Below are 18,204 nucleotides of genomic sequence, written 5' to 3' on the forward strand. Positions count from 1 at the left end.
GGGTCCAGTGGACTTTCCTCTGTTGAGTGATTCCACTTGCTTTTCTATTCCTTGGACACTAATTTCGATGTCAGTCATCTTTTTCGTTTGTGCGAGGATTTAGAGAAGGAACTGCAGTGCGGACTTCCTCTGTGAAACAGGTTTGGAAAAAGGTGTTTAGTATTTCAGCATTACGCGTGTCATCCTCTGTTTCAATGCCATCATCATCCCGGAGTGTCTGGATATGCTGTTTCGAGCCACTTACTGATTTAACGTAAGACCAGAACTTCCTAGGATTTTCTGTCAAGTCGGTACATAGAATTTTACTTTCGAATTCACTGAACGCTTCACGCATAGCCCTCCTTACGCTAACTTTGACATCGTTTAGCTTCTGTTTGTCTGAGAGGTTTTGGCTGCGTTTAAACTTGGAGTGAAGCTCTCTTTGCTTTCGCAGTAGTTTCCTAACTTTGTTGTTGTACCACGATGGGTTTTCCCCGTCCCTCACAGTTTTACTCGGCACTTACCTGTCTAAAACGCATTTTACGATTGCCTTGAACTTTTTCTATAAACACTCAACAGTGTCAGTGTCGGAACAGAAATTTTAATTTTGATCTGTTAGGTAGTCTGAAATCTGCCTTCCATTACTCTTGCTAAACAGATAAACCTTCCTCCCTTTTTTTATATTCCTATTAACTTCCATATTCAGGGATGCTGCAACGGCCTTATGATCACTGATTCCCTGTTCTGCACTTACAGAGTCGAAAAGTTCAGGTCTGTTTGTTATCAGTAGGTCCAAGATGTTATCTCCACGAGTCGGTTCTCTGTTTAATTGCTCGAGGTAATTTTCGGATAGTGCACTCAGTATAATGTCACTCGATGCACTGTCCCTACCACCCGTCCTAAACATCTGAGTGTCCCGGTCTATATCTGGTAAATTGAAATCTCCACCTAAGACTATAACATGCTGAGAAAATTTATGTGAAATGTATTCCAAATTTTCTTTCAGTTGTTCTGCCACTAATGCTGCTGAGTCGGGAGGTCGGTAAAAGGAGCCAATTATTAACCTAGCTCGGTTGCTGAGTGTAACCTCCACCCATAATAATTCACTACAGGATAAACTACTACTAACAGCGACGAACACTCCACCACCAGTTGCATGCAATCTATCCTTTCTAAACACCGTCTGTACCTTTGTAAAAATTTTGGCAGAATTTATCTCTGGCTACAACCAGCTTTATGTACCTATAACGATTTCAGCTTCGGTGCTTTCTATCAGCGCTTGAAGTTCCGGTACTTTACCAACGCAGCTTCGACAGTTTACAATTACAATACCGATTGCTGCTTGGTCCCCGCATGTCCTGACTTTGCCCCGCACCCGTTGAGCCTGTTGCCTTTTCTGTACTCGCCCAAGGCCATCTAACCTAAAAAACCGCCCAGCCGACGCCACACAACCCCTGCTACCCGTGTAGCCGCTTGTTACGTGTAGTGGACTCCTGACCTATCCAGCGGAACCCGAAACCCCACCACCCTATGGCGCAAGTCGAGGAATCTGCAGCCCACACGGTCGCAGAACCGTCTCAGCCTCTGATTCAGACCCTCCACTCGACTCCGTACCATAGGTCCGCAGTCAGTCCTGTCGACGATGCTGCAGATGGTGAGCTCTGCTTTCATCCCGCTAGCGAGACTGGCAGTCTTCACCAAATCAAATAGCCGCCGGAAGCCAGAGAGGATTTCCTCCGATCCATAGCGACACACATCATTGGTGCCGACATGAGCGACACCTGCAGATGGGTGCACCCTGTACCCTTCATGGCATCCGGAAGGACCCTTTCCACATCTGGAATGACTCCCCCCGGTATGCACACGGAGTGTACATTGGTTTTCTTCCCCTCTCTTGCTGCCATATCTCTAAGGGGCCCCATTACGCGCCTGACGTTGGAGCTCCCAACTACCAGTAAGCCCACCCTCTGCGACCGCCTGCTGTATACTGTTCTTCTAAGCAACTACGATGCATAAGCTGTTAACCTGACTCTGCAACTCATAGATTGTACAGATCAGTAGTCGTTTGCTGTCGTTTGGTTGTCACTTCACCCATTGACTTTAGACATTGTGAAGGAATATTATCTATACCTTCTGACTTAGCTGATCTCAGATCTTCCAAAAATTTGTTAAAGTCTTAATCTAGTTCTGGATTCCCTATCTATCCCCATTTCTCCTCTATCGCGCCATCCAACGGTTTGTCCGCCGCATAGAGGCATACAACTTAATATTTTCGCCTGTACACTCTCTCCTCACCCATCAGCAGTGGAATTCTCATTACATTATTTTTCCTTACTTTGAACTTCACGAAAGATTGTTTTGACTTTTCTATATGCTGAATCAGTTCTTACGATGACCATTTCCTTCTCGATTACTTCACATTTTTCCTGTGGCTATTTCACCTTGGATAACCTGTGCTAAAAAGTTATTTAATTTCTGAGTGATATATATTTCTGTATTCTTTAATTTTCCTGAACATTTTCTTGCTTCCTCTTTATCTTGACCAACTAAGGTACTTCTATTATCCAAGCTTCCATCACAATTACCTTACTTGTACCTATGTTTATTTATTTTTGTCCAAAATGGGTGGTTGTCCATTACAGAGATGTGCATTACCCTCTAGCTGTACTGACTACGGTGGTGTTCATTATCACAGCATCAATAACCTTAGAGAACTTCAGACACATCCCATTACCCCTCAGTACTTCAGTATCCCATTTCCTTACACAATGAACTTTTGAGGCCTTTCTATTAAACTTCACTTTACTCTTCATCATTACCAACTTGTGATTTGTCTATATTTGCATATCGAAACGTCTTACAATTCACTACCTTCTTTCGGTATGTGTCTGATCACGGATCTTCCGATGTCTCCATGCCTTTCGTAGGTAAACTTCCTCCCCTTTTTATTTTTCAACTGTATTGCCAATGAACAGCTGAAATTTACTGCAGAACGTAAATAGTCTCTTCTCTCTCATTCCTACTATCGAGGCCATATCTTCCCGTAACTTTCATTTCTTCCTCTGCTGTGGCGTTACAATCTCGTCAGTCTGTAGACTTGTTTAACACCGCTCACTGAGCCATGGAGGGGGAACAAGGGGGAAATAAATGGTAGCACCAAAATTTTTCTTTAAACAGGGTGGCTTTATTGGAGTGAACGGATACTCTAATTCTCAATGTTTCGAAATCAGTTTTAGGAGCTGCGATTAATCAGAACAACAAACACTTTTCATACAGTAGCCATGGGGCAAGCTGGAATGACAATGAAATTTAAATAACTAGTCTACAAATATGGCTTCACAGGTAAGATTAAATTAACGATTGTTAAATTTAATTTCTGACATCACAGCAGTAGGCATGATAAAATTAGCTCACAGTTAACAAAGTACAATTACACCAAAACTCAAATACAATTTAAAATTTAACACACACGACGACAACCGCCAACTTACAATGGTTGAAAACATTATTTAATCTCATAGGTAATGGCTCTGAGCACTATGGGACTTAACTGCTGAGGTCATCAATCCCCTAGAACTTAGAACTACTTAAACCTAACTAACCTAATGACATCACACACATCCATGCCCGAGGAAGGATTCGAACCTGCGACCGCAGCGATCACGCGGTTCCAGACTGTAGCGCCTAGAACCGCTCGGCCACTTCGGCCGGCAATCTCATAGGTTCGCAGATGTCATTACCAAGGGGAGTGTGCGAACCAACTTAAAGCAATTATAACGTGGCATAGACCAGATTACGGATTCGGCAGTCTATGCAGAGAAGTCGTCAAGAAACGGTAAACAAGGCAGGATAAGTCACCGTCGCCCACATACACGCTTGCGCACGGGCACAGAGGAGCGAACCTTAAGCCAGGGAGATAGGACAGGCAGGGTGGGGAAAAAAAATTTAATAAAAAAAGAATTCGTCACGAGGCCCACCGAACCACTGGACGGGAACTACCAAAATTCACTCACCTTAAACTTCGACGCCGGGGAGAGGAAACGGAAAATCGTTCGGGCACAGGCCAGCAAAAACCCCAGACAAACACTCAGAATCCCATAAATTCCGAAACATAATTTAATCAATTATGCCTCAAACGCCAGAACTTGGCACAAGCGTAATTACAGGCCACAGGATTGAAAGGCACTCTGCAGAAGAGCAAGGAGGAAAAAGATTAAACAAAGTTCTGCAATGGCACAACAGAAAGTAAAAAAAAAAAACACACTAACAAGGAAACCTCCCCATCGCACCCCCCTCAGATTTAGTTATAAGTTGGCACAGTGGATAAGCCTTGATAAACTGAACACAGATCAACTGAGAAAACAGGAAGAAGTTGTGTGGAACTGTGAAAAAATAAGCAAAATATACAAACTGAGTAGTCCATGGGCCACAAAGGCAACATCATGCAGAATGTGAGCTCAGGAGCGCCGTGGTCCCGTGGTAGCGTGAGCAGCTGCAGAACGAGAGGTCCTTGGTTCAAGTCTTCCCTGGAGTGAAAATTTTACTTTATTTTTGCATAGTTATTATCTGTCCGTTCGTTCATTGACGTCTCTGTTCACTGTAATAAGTTTAGTGTCTGTGTTTTGCGACCGCATCGCAAAACCGTGCGATTAGTAGACGAAAGCACGTGCCTCTCCAATGGGAACCGAAAACATTTGATCGCAAGGTCATAGGTCAACCGATTCCTCCACAGGAAAACACATCTGATATATTCTATACGACACTGGTGACGGCATGTACACCACATGACAGGAATATGTTGTCGACCCACCTAACTTGTACACTTGGCGATTCTTCTACTTTGCCCGATTTAGGTTTTCTTGTGGATGTGATAATCACTCCCAAAAAAGTGATGAAAACATAAGAGTTTGTCAGATAAACTGAAAATAAAAAATAAAAATTTTCACTCAATGGAAAATTTGAACCAAGGACCTTTCATTCCGCAGCTGCTCACGTTACCACGAGACCATGGCGCTGCTGCGATCCTATTGTCCCTGATGTTGCATATGTTCCCATGAACTCCTCAGTTTGTATATTTTGCTTATTTTTTCACAGTTCCACACAACTTCTTCCTGTTTTCTCAATTGATCTGTGTTCAGTTTTTCAAGGCCTATCCACTGTGCCAACTTATAACTAAATCTAAGGGGGGTGCGATGGGGAGGTTCCCTTGTAAGTAAGGTACATCAGCCCACAGAATGCCAAGAAACACGATGACTGGGTTTTGCCCACGTTTCCTACACATAACAACGAAGATAATCTTATCCATAGCACGCTGTAACACACAAACAGCACCAAACTTCCGAGGACGGAAAAGTACTCCCCTGTAAAAGATATCCGGGAGCAGCACAGCCAGAAGCTCCTGCCAAGGCGCGGTCCAGGGAAATCGCCGCGAGGAAGATCATCCAGCACGAGTATCGTCACCCAGACCTCAGCAAGGCGCTGTCAGGCAGGGCAAGAAAGCTGGTAATCAGGCGACGACTCCAACCACCGACCCGGAGAGCAGCAGGTAACACCAGCCCCGGCCACAGACAGCGCGGCGGGACCCATCGTCTGACGCAAAAGCCAATGCTCGCGCCGCTCGCGCCCATACGTGACTGCTCGGGCGCACAGCACCGGGCAGAGGCAGCGCCACCCGCCGCCAGGAGGCGCCCCGGAACAGAGAAAGAAACACCACTCGGAGGCCCAACGATCGGGAACGATTTGGAATACCGCCTCCACGGCACAATCTCCCCTCCCTCAAGCTAAACACTGCGTGGGGGGGCGGGGGTCTAGAAGGGGGGCCACCTCGTATTAGAAACACATTTGAACTGGGAAAGGTGAACACGGGAGAGTCTCCCAGATGACACGTCCTTAACGTGAAAGGTAACTGGACCTGGTATCCTACCACACGGCCCACTAAAATGCGGGCGGAACTTCTTTTTTTCTTGCGACGACCCTGATTGGGGCTAGGTGCGGACCAAATGCAGGTCACCTATCTTAGTGTGGTAGGGCACCTGCGTCGATTATATTTAGGGGCCTTCATCTGATGAGCAGCGAGAATATTATTGTTGTCCTGTGCCAACTCTCCTGGAGAATGGCCGGAGTTAGCTGGTCAGGCAATAAATCATTTATCCTCCACAAGTTGGGGAATTCACCTGATAAGCAAACATCAAGCTATTAGTCATGGTTCCAGTGGATTCACGATTCGCTGTATTATACACCTGATTAATCCACTGCAAGGTCTTGTCCCACTTGGAGAGGGCACGCGCATGGTAAATACATAAAGCAGAAAAATGCAAATGGCTCTGAGCACTATGGGACTCAACTGCTGTGGTCATCAGTCCCCTAGAACTTAGAACTAATTAAAACTAACTAACCTAAGGACATCACGCACATCCATGCCCGAGGCAGGATTCGAACCCGCGACCGTAGCAGCAGCGCGGCTCCGGACTGGAGCGCCTAGAACCGCACGATCACCGCGGCCGGCCATAAAGCAGACTTAAGATTACGAATCACTCTTTCGGCAAAGGAAGGCCGCCGGTGATAAGGGCTGGTAGTAATACTTCTGATCCCCTGATTAAAGCAAAAGGTCTTAAAATTATTGGATACGAACGCCGGAACATTATCCGTTACCAGACTTTTGGGCAGACCAAACGACGACATGACCTGAGTAAGGTGCTGTATGGCAATCAAAGCAGTAACTCCGCGAGTGGGGAACAACTACACATAGCGGAAAATTGCATCGACGGCAACAAATACGTACTTATTACCCCTCCTGGTGCGTGGCAGGGGGCCTATATAATGCACAAAGACTCGATCCAGGGGACATTCTTCACACACAGAATGCAACAAACCCCTACGCGGACCCGAAACAGGTTTAGCCGTCTTACACTCATAACAATTGTTGACGTAAGCACCAACATCACAATACAAGTGAGGCCAATAAAACTTCTCGCGTACCTTGGCCAGAGTTTTGTATATACCCAGATGCCCTCCCAACGCAGAATCGTGAAAATATTTAACCACCATGGGAACCAAGACTCCAGGGAGACATATCATTAAATAGCGACCATCACGGTCCTGCTTACAAAGTACGCGGTCACCCAGAGTAAAACCACGAACAACCTGACCTTGCTGAAGTTCATAGTATGAAAGCTTTCACGACCGGATGGCATATCTTCTGGTAAACCTTACGGGATGTAAGGTCGTGGTCCATGAAACTCTTCAGCTCCTAACGTTTCGTCCAGAGCTGCGGTGGACATCTTCAGATGGGTATTTCTCCTCCGGTGAGTCTTGCCGACTGACTCCCGGAAGATTTACCAGAAGACTTGCTGAAGTTGCTCATAAATGTCACCACAATGCGGGTCTCTCCTCTGTTCGCCGTCCAAATCACCAAACAGACCGGGCATTTCAATGAGAGCAGTACAAAACCCATAACTAGGTTGACACTGGCCGAACTCTTGCTCAGTAAACAAGCGACTCAAGGCGTCCGCAATCTCATTATCAGCACCCCTTATATGTCGGACTTGGAAGCGGAAAACCGACAGCCACACCACCCACCTGGCAATACGACCAGTCTTACGGGAGCGGGCCAACACCCAACTCAGAGCCTGGTTGTCAGTTTCTAAAATAAACTCGCGGTGCTCCAAAAAGAAAAGAAATTTCTCCACCGCAAACAACACAGCCAAGGCTTCACACTCGTAAATGGAATAATTACTTTCCGCTTCAGTTAGGCGCCGAGAGGCATAAGCGATAGGGCGTCTTCTTCCCTCCTGTTCCTGCAATAGGACGGCAGCCAACCCTGCGTGGGTTGGCGTCTGCATGATAAAGGTGTGGTTAAAATCAAGAATAGCGAGAACAGGAGGATTAGCCAAGGCGGACTTTAGAGCCTGAAAGGCCTGCTGCTGTTGCGCTCCCCACACAAAGGCTGAGTTCCTTTATGAAGACGCTGAAGGGGGGGGGGGGGGGGGGGGTGTGGCAAGTTGAGCAAAGTTAGGAATGTGCTTACGAAAAAAATTGACTATGCCAATAAATCTGGCCACACCACGACGATCATGGGACAGGGGTGGGGGGGCGAGGGCGGGGGTTGAGTCCCTAATAGCTTTGGTTCTCTCATGATCAATACCAACCCCAAAAGCCAAGACAACATGGCCCAGAAAAGAAATACTAGGGCGACATAAGGTGCTTTTGGATGGTCTAACCGTGAGACCCGAACCTTAATCTGTAAAATACTTCCTCTAGATGCTGAAGATGTTGAGAAAATGACTGACTGAAAACCATAAGAACATCCAAATAGTTGTAAACACATTTAAACTTGAGGTCGTGAAGAACATTATCTAGCGATCGGGACAACACGGCAGCGCCAGTAGCTAAACCGAAGGGGACACGATTGAACTCTAAAAGGTTCTAGTACGTACAAAAGGCCGTAACACGCTTATATGACGCAGCAAGGGAGGTCTGATAATACGCCTGATTCAAATCCAGGATCGAAAATACGGTAGCGTCTTGGAACCAACAAAAACTGTTATGCAAGAATCCGCTACAGGCCTAATATCAGTGCTGTTCGCTTTCGGGACAAAAAATGCATGAGGGGAAGTAGATGGTCGAATAACACCCTCCTGCAGCATCTGCTGGATTTTACCCCTAAGGACACGCATCTTAGGCGGCGACATGCGATATGGAGCACACCGAATGGGATTGTCATCAGTTAGCTGAATTTAATATGCCGATCAGTAAGAACGTAGGGAAACTTGCCAACTAGGCGCCCAACCTGGAGAGCTTCTTCGGCAGTGAGCCAGATCCACGCCACCTTCCTCACTAACGACATTATGCAAACCGTACTGCCGATTACAAGAACAAAACCCAATACAAACCTCGGGGCGAAGCTTAAAATAAAAATTGCCCCCCGAGTAATCAAACACGAGCCTGGTATGCTGAATAAAATCACAAGCCATTATTAAAGCAGTGCTAAGCTTATCTGCCACAATAAAAGAGCAGGGCCACGAGAAGCCATTAATCGAAATGCTCCCGCGCACCACACCGAAAATAGGCAACACACGACCATCAGCTAAACGACATCATCGTACGGGCGGGGAAGAGAAAATCTGTACAAATGCTTAAACTCGTTGTACCATTGCCTGTCAATAATGGATACTTGGCACCCGGAATCTAAAAACGCGCAAACGGGCTCCTGGCCAATCCTAGCACACACGTATGGAAGGGGAGGGATTTTAGGAACAAACACAGAGTTACCATTAAGATGCCAACTCTGCTTACGCTTATGCTTGTGAGCCCTCCCCCGCCGGTCCTGGCGTCATCTAGGAGCACGAGGATGGTGCTGCAAGGCACAGTCTACGACTAGATTCTGGGTCGAGCCACAACGACAACAACGCCGCCTCCTGTTGACCAAGGCATCTTGCAGGGGGTTCGGGCCATCGGGCTGCAGAGGACAATTACTAACCAAATGCCTGTCAGAAGCACAACGGAAACAGTGGCGCTTACTACCCTCCAAGGTCAAAGGTTGAGGTTCAGATCTCATACCAGACGATTGCGCCGACAATCTCTCCAACTGACGTTGCGTGTCGATGAAAGTAAGGAAATCAGTAGGCAAAATAAGCTCAAAAAACTGTTGGTAAGTATTGGGACGCTGCAGTAAAACCAAAGCAACTCTGTCCTGAGGTCGCATCCCATCAAGAAGCATGGTCACCACTTCTTCCTCAGTCATGGCAACATCGAGAGCAGAGAATGCAGTACGGACACGCTCAAAATACTGGGCTAATGTTTCATATTGCCCGTGCACCTTCCAAAACTATTCATGGAGCAATTGATAGAAGATATGCGCAGACAACAAGTCCTTTAGAATGCGCTCAAGCACGGTAAACCCCGCAGTGCCTCTGGCAACATAGATGCTAAACGACATCTAACCAGGGGGCACAACACAGACAAAATAATGGAGTGATCAATACATAATGCATCAGCATGAACTGACAGCTGAACCAAAAGCCACAGAAACGCCTTTATCTCTTGCAAGGAATCCACCACCAAAACGTGGAACTTGTGCAGTAAGGCAGTCAAACGATGTGGTAAACGGGAAAAACTCTCAAAGCGCAGATGTCTGACTATCAGTGAGAGTGTGCAACCTATCGCCGATTCCGCGCTCCTGACTACTTTCCGCAAGTAACTCGTCCGCGTCCAAAGCCAACTTCAACAAACGCGTTCGCAGCGATTGCACCAACGCGGAAAGTTCACTAAATTGAGTAAAATCTTTAATCAAAGCCAACGACTGCAAATCAGACAAATAATGGCATTATGAAACAGGTGGGCTTGCAAACGTGCCACTTGGTGACGCGTAGATAAGTCTGACGCAAATAGGATTACGGTTGGCTCCAAACTGCACAAGCTAAGAGATATATGTGCAAGCGACTCACTGACTAGCGGAAAGTCCTCAGGGCGGACGCGTACAGGAGCGCCAATACTCGCGCGCACCGCGCCGCTAACTTGGGCACTGTCCCATCGACAGGGCGCTCACGAACCTGTAATTCGTGAACGAGCTGCTCCCTCTTCAAATACTGTACGCCCGACACTCCCTAGCGACATCATGGCAGCTAAACAAAATAAAACAGAACCAATTAATAAAAAAAAACTATACACAACACAATTTAACACTAAAATAACGTTAAATATATAAAGGGCAAAGGCTAACCCAATGGAGGAGATGGCTCTGCTATCAGTGAGCCGTGGAAGGGGAACAAGATGGAAACAAATAGTAGCACCAAAATTTTTCTTTCAACAGGGTGGCCTTATTAGCGTGAATAGATACACTAATTATCAATGTTTCAAAATCAGCTTTAGTTTTTTAAGGCAAGCAGCTGCCATTAATCAAAACGGCAAACACTTTTAATACAGTAGCCAAGGGGTAAACTGGGAAGACAATGAAATTTAAATAACAAGTCTCCACAAATGTGGCTTCACAGATAAGATTAAATTAATGATGGTTAAATTTAATTTCTGCCATCACAGCAGTAGGCAAGATAAAATCAGCTCAGTTAACAAAGAACAGTTACACCAAAACTCAAATACAAGTTAAAATTTAACACACACGGCGACAGCTTACAATGGTTCAAAACATTATTCAATCTCATAGGTTCGCAGATGTCATTAACAAGGGGAGTGTGCGAACCAACTTGAAGCAACTATAACATGGCATAGACCAAATTACAGATTCGGCAGTCTATGTAGAGAAGTCGTCAAGAAACGGTAAACAAGGCAGGAAAAGATCCCCGTCGCCCACATACACACTTGCGCACGGGCTCAGAGGTGCGAACCTTAAACCAGGGAGATAAGACAGGCAGGGTGGAAAAATATAATAAAATAAAATAAAAAAAGAATTCGTCACGAGGCCCACCGAACCACTGGACGGGAACTACCAAAATTCACTCACCTTAAACTTTACGTACGACGCCCGGGCGAGGAAACGGGAAATCGTACGGGCACAGGCCAGCAAAAACCCCAGACAAACACACAGAATCCCATAAATTCCCAAACATAATTTAATCAGTTATCACCCTAAACCCCAGAACTTGACACAAGCGAAATTACAGGCCACAGGATCCAAAGGCACTTTGCAGAAGAGTAAGGAGGGAAAAGGTTAAACAAAGTTCTGCAATGGCACAATAGAATGCCAAAAAAAAGCACACTAAGTAAGGTACGTCACCCCACAGAATACCAAGGAACACGAACACTGGGGTTTGCCCACGTTTCCTACACAATCATAACAACGAAGATAATCTTCTTATCCATAGCACGCTGTATCACACAAACAGCACCAAACTTCCGAGGACGGAAAAGTACTCCCCTGTAAAATATATCCGGGAGCAGCACAGCCAGAAGCTCCTGTCAAGGCGCGGTCCAGGGAAATCGCCGCGAGAAAGATGATCCAGCACGAGTATCGTCACCCAGACCTCAGCAAGGTGCAGTCAGACAGGGCAGCAAGTAACACCAGCCTCGACCAGCAACAGCGCGGCGGGACCCACCGTCCGATGAAAAAGGCAATGCTCGCGCCGCTCGCGCCGCTCGCGCCCATACGTGACTGCTCGGCCAGAGAAAGAAACACCACTCGGAGGCCCAACGATCGAGAATCGATCGGGAATACCGCCGCCACGGCACACTTACCATACTGCATTAACGTCTGCATACGTCTTCATTTCCAAATACCAGCTACATGCTACATCCATTTGAACCTGCCTACTGCAGTCATCCGATGGGCCTCCCTCTACAATTTTTGCTCCAATGATCTCCAACTACACTGAAGTCATCCTTCTCTCGCGCTGCCTCTATTTTTTTGGTGCGACTGAAGAAAATAATGAAGCTGTCACGGGGCATGGAAGTTGACAGGCAGGAGCCGTCCAAAAACAGTTGCGTCACGGGAAACCCGCTTATACAACACAGAAAACCATCATGATGTTGGTCGATTACAACATCGCCAACCAGCCGAGGGACCAGCATCGAAATGACAATTACACTTAAACGCTTTGAGAAGTCTTGACCATATTTTTATCATTCCAGTACGTCTTGAGCTTTTCAACATTACTTCATTATCAAAGGAAAATGCTTAATGTCATTGAAACCCCGAAGCCAGCAGGACAGAGCGGCCGAGGTTACATTTGTGGAAATGTGCCAAAATAAGTTACTGTCAGTTGCACTCAACATACAAACTTTATTTCTTAAAACACACAAACACAAGGAAGAATCAAAACTCTCAAGGGTTTAACGAAAGGCACAAGGCAAAAAGCACAAGGCACAAGGCCTAAGCAAGGAACTGATGTACCGGAGTTGATCTGGAGGTTTCACTTCTTTAGAAAAAAAAAGTTATCTTCAAGATAAATAAGCTGAAAGCCTTAGCTTAAATTTTCCCCCTAACTCGGCTGAAGGCCTCACATTAATCAAGAACAGTGTTACGGCTTAAGGCTGAGACAAAGATTTTCTAAGTTTAATCTAAACAGGCTGAAAACTCCGCTCAAGGCCGCATATCAACAAAAAAAATTTAATGGCTTGAGGCCTAGGAAGAAGAGCTTTCAATTTGAAAAGGCTGAAGGCCTTATCTTAACATATTTCGTGTAAAAATCGGCTGAAGGCCTCATACTAAAGAGTAACAACCTTATGACTTAAGGGCAGGACAAGGATTTGTAATTTTTAATTTAAGAGAGATTAAAACTCGGCTGAAGGCTCCACACCATGCTGAAAACAATTTTACACCTTAAGGTCTAAAGCGAAGAACTTCTAAATTCTAACTAAAATAGGCTGAAGGCTTTATCCTAAAATGCTCCACATAACTCTCGACTGAAGGACACATACGAAACCGAAAGAATCTCATGGCTTAAGGCCCAGACCAAGAAATTTATAATCTTTTAAGCTGGAAAACTCGGCTGAAGGCCACTTGATATATAATAATGTGTGTGAAATCTTATGGGACTTAATTGCTAAGGTCATCAGTCCCTAAGCTTACACCCTACTGAACCTAAATTATCTGAAGACCAAACACACACACCTATGCCCGAGGGAGGACTCGAACCTCCGCCGGGATCAGTTGCACAGTCCATAACTGCAGCGCCTTAAACCGCTAGGCTAATCCTGCAGGGCTACAAACTAGAAAATATCTCTTAAGGCTTAAGACCCAGACCAAATTTTTCAACTTTTGATCTGAAAAGTCTGAAAACTCGGATGAAGGCCACATACCAACTAGAAACAAATTTATGGCTTAAGGACTAGGCATAATGAATTTGCAATTTTGATTCTGATGGGCTGAAACTCGGCTGAAAGCCACATACCGAAAAAGAAACCATTTTTCTTATGGCTTAAGGCCTAAGAAGAAAAGACTTGCAATATTAATAAGCTAAATCTCTGCTCAAGCCACACAGAGTACATAAGATTACAACGGAAATCGCTACAGAAAACACAAGATTTGAAGTATCGGCCTGAGAATATAACATTAACACACGTTTAGGTGAGACAGGCAGCCATACTGACAAATCCTTAATCGGAAGGCAACCCAACTGAAAGGCAGCCGACGAACCCACCAACAAGATCAGCTCTGCTCCACCCGACCAGCGAAACGACAACCAGGTGTCAATAGCACAAGGTGCCCAATCCAGCCAAATCAGAATAACCGCCAAAAGCTATCAACAACATTTCAGCTATCGAACTACAAGCCGTGCTGGACAGCACCATCATGACGAGGAAAATACACTGCCGAAAACTACGTCAACAGCCAGGACAGGTAACCACAACGTCAACGTTCACAAGGCATAGGATACCGCTTGTATACTTCATTAATGAAGGAGTGAATGAAATCAAGTTAAACACAATACAGGAAGACAGCTGCAATTTTAGCTGACTTCAATGCACACACATTGTTGCTCACAGGAATCTCCCAGAGAGCGAAAACCAGGATCAAACGAATAGATGTGATAGCAGGCAGTTGAGGCTTGATAGTAGGTTAAGTGAGCACTGAACTTTAGTGTCCAGGATCGGTGGGCGACGAACTTCGTAGCAAGAAGCGCCTCACAACTCCAACCACGCGTGCACACCGCCAGCGGCTCCGGCCTGACTGCGCGCCACAGAAACTTTCCTGCTGCTCTGCCCCAACAGACCAATTGGTACACAGCACACCCGGAAAATACATCCGCCACATCAAAGATAGTACAGCAGTACTAGTACCGATACATGCTGCTGCTGCCACTCACGAAGAGAACACAGCAACGTTATGGTGGTAACCGAAGAAGGAATAAGATACCACTGAACTGCAACCAATGATAAAAAACAAGGCATGACGCTAACCAGCCACGGCTCAGTCATTACTATGAGTCGGTAGAAACTTGCCCACATGGATACATAGTATTTCTTGAACACTCCTTTACAACAAGCAAGGGCAATTCACTTTCTTCCAAAAGCCATTACATAAAACCTCACCCCAATAGTCGAGGCAACCTTCATTATTCAAGAAAAAGTTCTGTTGCAAATAAGTAAAGGTTGAAACCCTTAACAAAGAAATGAAGATAATACAAAAGAATTTAAGTAAAATGGAACAAGAAATATAGTAGCAACATCGTTCAAATCTTTACATTAACGATCGTGCAATGGAGACCTACTTAAGCACGACTACACAGTTTTTGAAACTAACCTAAGTAGTGAGAATCTGTTTCTTCAACTAGATATTAACTGGAAAACAAACATTTAATACAACAGTTATTAAAGGAGAACAACCTATCAACAAAATTAATCATGCTAAACGTAACACGCTTTGTTCATATTATTAAAAACAAAGACCCACAAGAAGCGGCGCTGAAATGTTCCTGGAATGAGCAAACGTCACACTTCTAGTTGTATAAGATTGCAATGGCAGATGATCATTATGAATGATCGAATCACGAAGCCAATGTTAAATAACTCCAGCAAACTTGATCTCCATTCATCACGAAGCCACGGTGAAGTCAAAGCAGAGGACTAGTCTCTGCATGCCACACATATCTTCTGTCTTAACTCTGGTACAGAATAGCATGAAGACAAAGCAGAGCTCAGTTGGTAGCACTGAACTGTTACTTCCGCAGAGCGCCAAGGGTTCAGACACAAGCTCTAATATGGCGGGCAGACACACTTCTCACTATAAAGTACACACCGTTAGAAGTCAACACAAGTTCACTCGTGGAATCGATAACTTAGTTAAATATCACGTTGACCACAGCTCCTTTCGGCCATCACTGAGCAATCTGCCAGCATGAGTTCCATCGGTCTCAGTGGCCCGTCCGAATACCTATTGCTACGAGACGGTCTGTGTCTCCTTTCTTCAAGCCTGCCTGCGCCACCCAGGCCATCTAACGTCGAGGCAGACATCTCGTGCAAGTAGTGTAAACCTCACACTGAAAACCTATCTTCCTAGTATGGACCAAAAGCACGTCAGACCACGAGTGGCCTACCGGGACCATCCGACCGCCGTGTCATCCTCAGAGGAGGATGCGGTTAGGAGGGGTGTGGGGTCAACACACCGCTCTCCCGGTCGTTATGATGGTATTCTTGACTGAAGCCGCTACTATTCAGTCGAGTAGCTCCTCAATTGGCATCACGAGGCTGAGTGTACCCCGAAAAATAGCAACAGCGCATGGTGGCCTAGATGGTCACCCATCCAAGTGCCGACCACGCCCGACAGCGCTTAACTTCAGTGATCTCACGGGAACCGGTGTAACCACTGCGGCAAGGCCGTTGCCAGTATGGACCAAAATAAGGAAAAAATATGGGACTCTAAAATCCTTATCTTAAGAGCTATGAACACTTGTTCATCTTCAGTACTGTGTAACACATCTCATCTACCGCTGTCTCCTTGCCATCTATATTTGGAAGGAGCTAGTAAGGACCAAAACAAGAAAAAAGTCCAGTAAACTTGGGGTCTAAATTCCATACTTTAAGGGCTATGAGTACTTGTTCAGTAGAAGAGCTACATTTCACAGCAGCGAGGAACAAGTGCTGATAGCTCTTAAGGTATGTGCTTTAGTGCCCCCATTCTCAGATTTTTTTTGTCCATACCTATCACCGCTGATAGTTTGTCAGTGCAGTTCTGGTGGTTCATCCAGTGTACGTATATATACACTGTATGTACAGTGTATGTATATATATAAATAACTCACAGCGCCTTGAAGTATCACACACACATACACACACAGACACACACACACACACACACACACACACACACACACACACACTGACTATTCGTCCTACAGACAAAATGAACCGGACCTTCATGTAGGATATGTAGTGTAGTTAATTTTTATACTGGATACTTTTTCGGCAGAGTCTGCAGTTTTCGAATCACCCAAAAGATAAGTGAAACTGTTACCTTTAAACGCGTTTCTCTTGAATAATCTCGAAAACAGTGGTTTCCAGCGAAAACGTATCCCAGTACAAAATTTGACAACATTACACTTCCTACGAAAAGGTCCTGTTCATTTTTTTCTGTAGGAATAACAGTTTGCACCTAGTGAGCGAGAGAATACGCTGCTTTCTTGCACGATTTTTGAAGGAATTGTAGGTTGCATAAAACCCATAGGTAGGGACAGCTAAATCACCCTGTCTGTCAAAATTTTTAACTTTTGTTTTCAAAATGTCGTCTATATTTTTTATTTAAAGTGCTCAACATAACCTTTATTAAACTTTTTCAGTTATCTTTTCGCTACAGTGAGCATCCACATAATTTGAATGACTAAACTTCCAGTTCCTCTATACTTTTCCTGGATACTATTTCGCTGTGGCGAGAGTCTTTTACGAGATACATGCAATTCCAGTCCTACCATATATTAGAGAGTTTTTATGGTCCTTATGTTAGTAAAACACTTTTCTTTGCGTTGTTATGGCACCTTAATGTTGTGGTGCACAAGAAGTTCCCATACAGCCTATGCTTCTGTCACCAATAGTTTTTTTTCCTGTAAATAGAGTTGCGTGTAAAAATGTATATTAAATCTTCGTGCACGGCAAATGCTAATATATATATTTTGTCCAAACTTTCTCTTTCGTTGTACATAATTTATTAGCTTATTTAATATTTTGTTCTTTTTTTTCAATGAAATTAAATTAACGGAGAACCTCAGTAACTAGTGCTCTGAAGTGGAAGAAAATTTGAAGTTACTTAAAAGGTACTATTCTCAATGTGAAAATAACCATATTTTTAGTAACATTTAGTTTGCTAATCGAAGCATTTCTACACTTTCTTAACTAGTTCAAAGTATTTGCTTTACATTTGTTCATTCACTTTTACCAAAAAATTGCATCTAGGAAAATCATTCTTTTCAAAAACTGAGACATCATAGAGTTTCCATCGGTTACGAATTCCTATTTCTTAAGTTATATACGCAGTCTTGGGTATAATTATCTAACAACAGTGCCTTTCCAACACAAAAATTTTAAACTTTGACCTAGAATAAGAATACATGAAATGTACAAGTATCGAGGTACTATTTAATGAGCTTTTAGTGTCATTCTATTAACTGTCACTGTCTCATAAGTTCAGGCTGCTCACATAAACCTGTTTAAAACCTCTTTGCGTCCATTCCAACATTTCTACAAAAAGTCCCCATCTTCTTCTACTAACTTAATCCTACTCTCATACTTCGTAAAACAAATTAATTTTCTCCTAAATCACTACATCTTCCTCCTCAAAAA

General features: G+C 44.6%; 1 pseudogene; it reads right to left on the minus strand.

Moving 5' to 3' along the window:
• Window positions 1–16,138: 16,138 nt before the first annotated feature.
• Window positions 16,139–16,256, minus strand: LOC124727687 (annotated as a pseudogene).
• Window positions 16,257–18,204: the final 1,948 nt, after the last annotated feature.

Source organism: Schistocerca piceifrons, chromosome 1 (genome assembly GCF_021461385.2).
Source record: "Schistocerca piceifrons isolate TAMUIC-IGC-003096 chromosome 1, iqSchPice1.1, whole genome shotgun sequence".
Lineage (NCBI taxonomy): Eukaryota > Metazoa > Arthropoda > Insecta > Orthoptera > Acrididae > Schistocerca > Schistocerca piceifrons.